Raw genomic sequence first — 7937 nt, forward strand, 5'->3', positions numbered from 1 at the left:
AATAAAAGACGCTAGGACCGAGTAACTTGAAAACGTTGTAAAAATATTACTAAAATTGTAGCCTTATAAGTTTAACGACGTATAAATAATAATTGTTGTAGGTCTTAGCAGTTTGAATATGGGGGATATAAAGTGTCAACTAAAATTGTGCCTTATAATTTAACGACGTATAAATATAATTGTTGTAGGTCTTGCAGTTTGAATATGGGGGATATAAAGTGTCAACTAAAATTGTGCCTTATAATTTAACGACGTATAAATATAATTGTTGTAGGTCTTGCAGTTTGAATATGGGGGATATAAAGTGTCAAACAGAATTAGAAAAACACTCCAATTATCAATACCTTCTGATCAAATATCCCCTCCCTAGTCCACCTCTGGTTAGTCCTAACTTCATATGCTAATCAAATATTGTAAAATAACCTCATAAGAATAATAATTATTAAAGACATTCAAAAATGTTTAAATATTACTATAACAGTAATGAAACTACCTTTAAAGAAATGTGAAATATTTTCTTGGATCTATAACACACACAAAAATCATAACTATTATTAATTTGACTATAATTATTCAGAGTGAATTGTTACCAATCTCTGACTTCTATTAGTGGAACATACGAGCAAATAATTATATATATATATATATAAAATGTACAATACACGACAGACATCAAAAAGAAAAAATAGACAGTGGGGGGAAAAAAAAGAGGGAGGAGATTAAAGTGACTGAAATATCCATTTATTTTCTCCGCCTATTTTTATCTCGCATTTATAACAATAAGATCGTCACATGTACACGTGACAACAAGGAAGACAAAAATGGCTACTTGCTTGTCAAACTACGAGCGAATCACCTACCATAATTAAGTAGGTCATGTGCTTCTTAGAGCAAAACCAAGAAAATCTGTATTAAGTGTAATTAATTAGCATTTTTCATTTAAGAGGTCACGACCAAACTAATGACTGAAAACGTATTTTCACCGTATAATACATTGGATTATAAAGTTCCAGAGTAATTCTTAAGCCCTCAAAGTTCATTGTCTACAGATATAACAAATTACGTTTGTGTGCGTGAGAAAAATGTCTGTAATCAGTTACAACAAACCTGACTTATAATAATCCCCTTACGGTTTCCGTTAGCAATTGTTTATACGTATTGCTAAGCCTAAAATGTTTTCACACAAATTAGATAAGCCGTTGCAAATAAACCCAAATAGGCTTAGATGAAGCCGCATAGTGTTAAGTTCTCATCCATTCTTGTTTCTTTGATTAAGTATAACTTTAGAAACATAGTAAAGGTTAGTATTCAGAGCTTACTGGAAAATGTGGGATAACGTTTAAACAGTGTATCCGGGCAAAATAATGGTGACGCCTTTTGGTAAACTTGAAAAGTGTCTTAGAACAGATTACAAAACAAAATGATATAAGAATGATTCCATCTCGTTATTGATTAATATATAGTTTACTGCATATATAAACTCACACTCAAATCTTAGTTATTAGGTGAGTATATTTCATAAAATGTAAATGTTTTAACCACATTTAAAAAGTGAAACGAATGAACGATTCCTCAGACTTTTCTGTTGAAAGTTCAGAACATTGACGTCTGAAACCAACTACTTAAATAAAATTTGCTTCTTTGCAAAATACTGCATTTGAATTTCATTGGTTTGTTTAATAATATATGATTTATTTGAAACTGGAGAGAGGTAAAACAAAAATCGCCTACGGTTGATATAAGATTTATTTTTACACACACAACTCTACGTTCTTTATAAGAACAACAAAAAAAAAGAAACTTTTGATGGCCTTCTCGTCTTCCCATCAGATTTAACTATTAGGTTTTCCTCTCTTCTTGATTTAGTCTGTAAAGTGAAACTCACCTGCTGGTGGTAAATAATATTCCTATTGTTGACTCCTTCGGGCTGAAGAGAACTGATACAGCCGAAAAGTGCAGTTCTCATTACATGGGGGGTTACTATTTCGAGTTTTGACATTTTAGCTTGTTAAACATATAAAAGTTTCTTAGAACGTTATTTAAAGTAAGCACGTATACAATAAACGTTACAGATGCACTGTTAAGAGAGGCTGGGCGTGGCATAGCGGTTAGTGTACCCGGACTGTGAATCAGAGTCTTTATGGTTTGTGACCCATTGTCGCAAAAAAAAAAAAAAAGAGCTCCGAATTTCGGAGCCATGGGTGTGTTATAAGAATGACGGTCAGAAGGTCACTGTTGACTAGCAACTTTCCGTCTAGTTTATCAGTTCCAAATTAGGGACGGTTATAGATAACTTTTGTGTAGGTTTCCTCAAAGTCTGAAAGGAACAAACTGTTAAACGTGCCTTTATTTTGTTATTAAGATTAGTGAAAGCTTATCAAAACAAGCCGCAGTTGTTTGTGGTTGCACATAATAATATTCGGCGTATTGAACTATTTGCAGCCAAATTCAGTTTATTCAATAAAACTGGTTTGTAAAATACCTCTGGTGCTTCTTTCATGTTTGTTCGGTACAAACCAAAGCTTTCGAGTGTATTTGTATAGTTAATTACTCTTCATGTAACTTATTGTATTTACATATTTGCTTCAACAGATAAGACTTCATTATGTGACGTCATTGTTTGAGAATAATTCGCCAATGTGACTTTTTCTTGTCGTTCAAAACGTAAGAGAGAGTTTCAAATTTGCGCTCAAAGATTTAGAAGCTTGACAACAGAACAATGGGTAAAATTTTTAAAGATAGCGTTTGTTGTGATCCTTTATACTATTTCAAATGCTGACGACTCAACACTAAGTTTAAGGGCATATATTGTTAAGATTTGAGGTTCAATCCCTGTGGCGGTCATATCGCAGATAGCTCAATGTGTAGTTTTGCTCTTAAACAAAAACAAACAAATATACTTAAAAATTAAGACAGTTTTTAAAAACACTCAACTTATTAAAATTCCATTTTTACCACTTTTACAAAACCAATAAATATAAAATAAATTAGCAGTCGCTAAAAGGTTCAGAAAACGACAATTACAGATAACACACTGTTTTTGAAATTGTTTAGTGAAGGCAGTGCTGATTTGAATCCATATTTACTCATGAATCGTATAGAAATAAAGTAAATAAAAAACAACAAATTTAAACCTAGATAATGTATCTTGATTAAATGTAGTCTTACAATAGAGTTTTGTTAATACGAAAAAATGAAACTACAGGGGTTGAGAATACAAGTTATATTAAAACGATTTTGGAGCCTCAGCACGTCGTTAAAGCCCATGTTACCATGTCCGTTCATTTTCCATCTGATGATCGTGCATCTTTACAATAGCCCTGTAACGTAGTTTGCATTCCAGAAGGCTCCATCGTAAGCCTGTCATGTTTGAAACACTCCTCTTTCTTGCACTTTCCATATTCCTTAAAGTGTATGAGGACGACGGTTTTCCAGCACCCATTTTACGAGTCCGATCGCACAGAAACCCACAGATGACTAGTATATCTTCGTATGGAATAGATAAATTCTTTAGCTACTTGAGTTATGCGACAGTTGAATTAACATGTCGTTGAAACAAGTTGGGTACACGTGAATGTTGTCACTTTTCATAAAGGAGATATTTCTTGATTATGTTGCATATTGTTGCCTGGGGCATATGAATGGCTTTTGCCACACTCCTTTGTGTACGTAGATTCGCATTGCTACAAAACGCCATACTTTGCATACCACTAGTGGGGTACGACTTGTTTGCAGGTCTCTTTCTACATGGTCGTCCCGAAGTTCATCCATATTCATTTATTTTCCAGTTTCATCATGTAAAAGGAATCTCACCATCTGAGAGATTTTTAATTCCCGACTTGAAGACATTTTTATGATCTGAGTGTATGAATATTTTGCATCTGAAAGGATGATTACATATACTTCCCAAGAGCAATCAATTTTTGAAGCATCGTACTACTTAAGAAACAGCAGACAATGTCAAAATACAGTTCTTGGATATGCTGCTCCATCGCGATTTTTGGCTGTTGTTGTCACGTGACTTTCTGCTTTGCATTCAAAAGTACTTTACCAAACGCAGATGAGTCTTACTGTTGGTCACGGGTCAAAGGCCATGTCATCGCGTTTGTAGACTCACATTCAAAATTTTATTGAACTACTAATTTATCTATGTATGCCAATAAGTTTGGTATCAAATTGTAGATTATAATTCAAATCTTAGTATTATACATTGGTTAATTTCTGAATTTAAAAGTAAATATTTAAAAAAAAGTTTTAAATATCGATTTTTGTTTGTCAGTGGTATATTGAATGTAGCATTGGTTCAAATTAGATGTTTGTGATTCCAAATACAAAGTATATAGTTTCTTACGAATTATATACTCAAATTACTGATATTAACAAGCTAGAATGTAAGATAAGAACCTCCTATCTTTTCTATTTTCTTAGATATTAACATATTTATTGAATCAATCAAGGTGGCCCCCGCCCACCTCTTCCATATTTGAAAATACTTGCTTACGTACCCCTACTACTAATGGCCGGAGACGGCTTGAATGGGTAATACAGAAAAACTTTAATATAACAGCAAACGTTGTCGAAACGTTGTACATTTGCTGTTATGTTAAAGTTTTTCTTCATTACCCATTCAAGCCGTCTCCAGCCATTATTAGTCTCAAAGTGGGTTCCTCGTCATCGAATTTGTACCCCTACTACGTCCAGTGACGTGTGTATAACCAATCGAAAGATCAGAATGTCCCCCTAATAGTTTTCTTAGTCTTAGTATTTGCGCGGAAACCCTTTCTTTTCATGTGAGATTCCGAGCAGTAAAGTAAGACATTAGCGAGCTCGAAAAATCAAATTTTTAGACTCAAATCCAGCTTGATAAGTTATAGTGGAATTCTGTGGTATTGATATAGTAATATATCATTTTATATTTCAAAAATTTAGTTTTACATCCTCCACGTGCGAAATTTGATAAGGCTTAGCAACTTACTGCAAGCAACAAACGAGTACAAAGTTCGTAACTAGAAAAAAATAATTGTTTTCTATATTTCTTTATTTAATGTTCTATGTTTTAAGAAAAATAACTGAAATCTAAGAACTTATTTGTAAATTATAATAATGTATTATAACCGAAATGTGATTGTATTTTACAAAACAATGTTCCACTAGAACATAGCTCAGACAGGTTACTTTTTAAAGGCCAGTTTTATAGTCTTGGATACAATAACATGAGTGCACGTACACCGCATCTTGCAACTTCTGCAATGTTAGCCACGTCTGAAAAGTCAATAAAATAAAAATAATAAATATATATATACATGTATAATGTTATGAGACTGAAGCTATTTAGTCAACAATTTGTGTTTTCGTGTTGTAATTTGTAGTTATTCTAGAACGAAAAAAGCATAATTTATATTTATTTTCTAATTTTTTATGGTGGTTACGAGATCGGTCAAATCGACGAAACCCGTACAATAGTGAAAATAACAGATAGAATATAGTTTTTCTAAAAAAAATGTTTGATAATTCTCGGCAGGTTATAAAGATTTTACATGTGAAGTTCGAAAATTTTCTGGTGCATAAGAGTATTTTTAATCTTGAAATCAAAATTACTTTGCATGTTGGATAGTCACATTCGAAAATAAAAATACATGAGAAAAAACATTACTTGAAAAATCTTAAAACTTAATTAAAAAATCTGATATTTTGCCTACGAAAGCCTTGCAATGTTTGCTAGTAACCTGCAAAATTTTGTGAAGCTACGCTTACTGTATTAAAAGTTATAGTATGAAAACTATAACAAGCACAAAATAGTTACAAGGGCGGTCCCTGGAACCTAGCCCGGTGGGACAACGGTAAGTTCATGGACTTACAACGATAAAATCAGCGGTTCGATTTCTCTCGTGGTACATAGTAGATAGCCCAAAGTGACATTACTCTAAAAGATACCCACACACATACTCAACCATTTATATATGATAAAATATCTCTTACTAAAGAATATGAAACTTTAAAAAACAACTTAAATTAAAAACAAATTATTTATTTTGAATGATTTAAAATGTATCTTTTAAAAATAAAATCGCAATTTTTTAGAATCGGGTTTGTATTGTCACAGAAAACAAAAACAGCATAAGAAATAATGATTTTATTTCGTTACCTTGAAATTGCACATGTTACTGAAACCAAGATTTGATGCATTGTACAAAAAGGAAATATAGAAGTAAATAACAAAAAATACGGAAAGAAATGATAGCTGGTTTCAACTTTGAAAAGAATTCTTATAATCCATGATCACTTCTCAAATCCATGAAAGAAAAACATTGGAGTTAATAAGAGGATTAAAAAAGAAATCCTTACGACACTAGTTTCAAATATATAATAAGATAGACCGAGTAAACGTAAAAAAAACAAACAGAATCTATAGACCAAAGTGTATACCCTGAGAATAAACAAGTAATCCAGATTTAGCTCGTAACAGCTGTTAGCAATGGCCTCTCACAATGTTTAGGAGTATTAGATATACTAGCAAAAAACGCTAGTCCTAGCAATTAATTATCGTACTATTCATACCTCATTGAAAATATTGTAACGAAGTGGACATTTTCTTTAAAAAAGGATGTTTTTTTCTGGTAAGTACTGCACAGAAAAAGTGTCCAGATTGTTCTCTTTAGTTATATCCAACTCATTGCATCAAAATGATTCAATGTACAGAGCTCAAAATGTGTATAAATGTTACTGATATAAACTCTAATGTTTTCATATATTAAAAGTGCTACCCTTTGTTGAAAATATAATATTTTTAAGAACTCCAGTTTCTTAGTAAATTTAAAAATTACATCAATACAAATATAATCAAAGTCTTGTTCTTGTTGTGAGGAGAATACTTTTATTTAAAATTGTGTTCTATTATAAGGAAGTGGTTGTTGCACATACTACAGTTATTATCCGCGGCCTAGCGGCTCAGAGAATGGCTCTGAGTTTTTTAGCCGCGACATAGCGGCTCGTAAAACGGTTCTGAGTTTTTTTGTCAAGTACGAACTTTTAGCTCATACCTCCGTCATCTCTTGACGGATTTGACTCAGGAGGCCAAACCCTTTTGATTGATGTATTTGACCATACCCAAGTTCTCATAGATTAATTTATTCTAATCCTGCCTAAAATAATTTCAATTTGAGGGTAGACTAGTAGAGATCTTGAAGTAATAAAATCGAATCGGATATACGCGCGCCCCACGCTTGGTATTGCTGACGCACTAAAATATAGCTAATAAAAAGAAAAAAATATATATCATAGATTAATTTATTCTAATCCTGCCTAAAAGAATTTCAAGTGCTGCCGTACTGAAAATTACATCTTGTTTTTCTAATCGTCTGAATCGAATACCCAAAGTGTGAATTTTTTATGGATATTTGTTTATGGTGCCATTCAATAGATGGCGCAATAGTTTTTTACATACATCGGTACTGACATGTACATGCAACGCCCCTTAGACCAAGAAGATAGTGGAAGAATAGATGAAACAGTAAATTATGTCGGGTTTTATTGTTTATAGATTTACTTTGTAAACCAATGCTCTTCAACCAGTGATTTGTGAGGATGATTTAAAATACTGTACATATTCAATTGTTCAGTTATTTCTTTAAAAAACAGTAAAGATATATTCACAAATTCCTACTAATTCATCTGAATAATTTCATACTACTAGTATTTCGCATAGAGAGACTTGAAGCAAAAACTTAGCAGAAGAATTTGTGGTACTTCAATTTTTTTTTCACTCCACTGGGTTTTATAGCGTTGAAAATTCGGGTTTGATTCTTTTGGTGGGCACAGAAAAAAATCTTTCAATTTATACCATAATGATAATAAAAATCATGGCGTTCTCCTCTTTTCTGGGTCAATACTAAAAATACTTGGAACGTCACGATTGTCAAAATAGCATGAACACTTTG

This window comes from Limulus polyphemus, unplaced genomic scaffold (genome assembly GCF_000517525.1).
Source record: "Limulus polyphemus unplaced genomic scaffold, Limulus_polyphemus-2.1.2 Scaffold548, whole genome shotgun sequence".
NCBI lineage: Eukaryota > Metazoa > Arthropoda > Merostomata > Xiphosura > Limulidae > Limulus > Limulus polyphemus.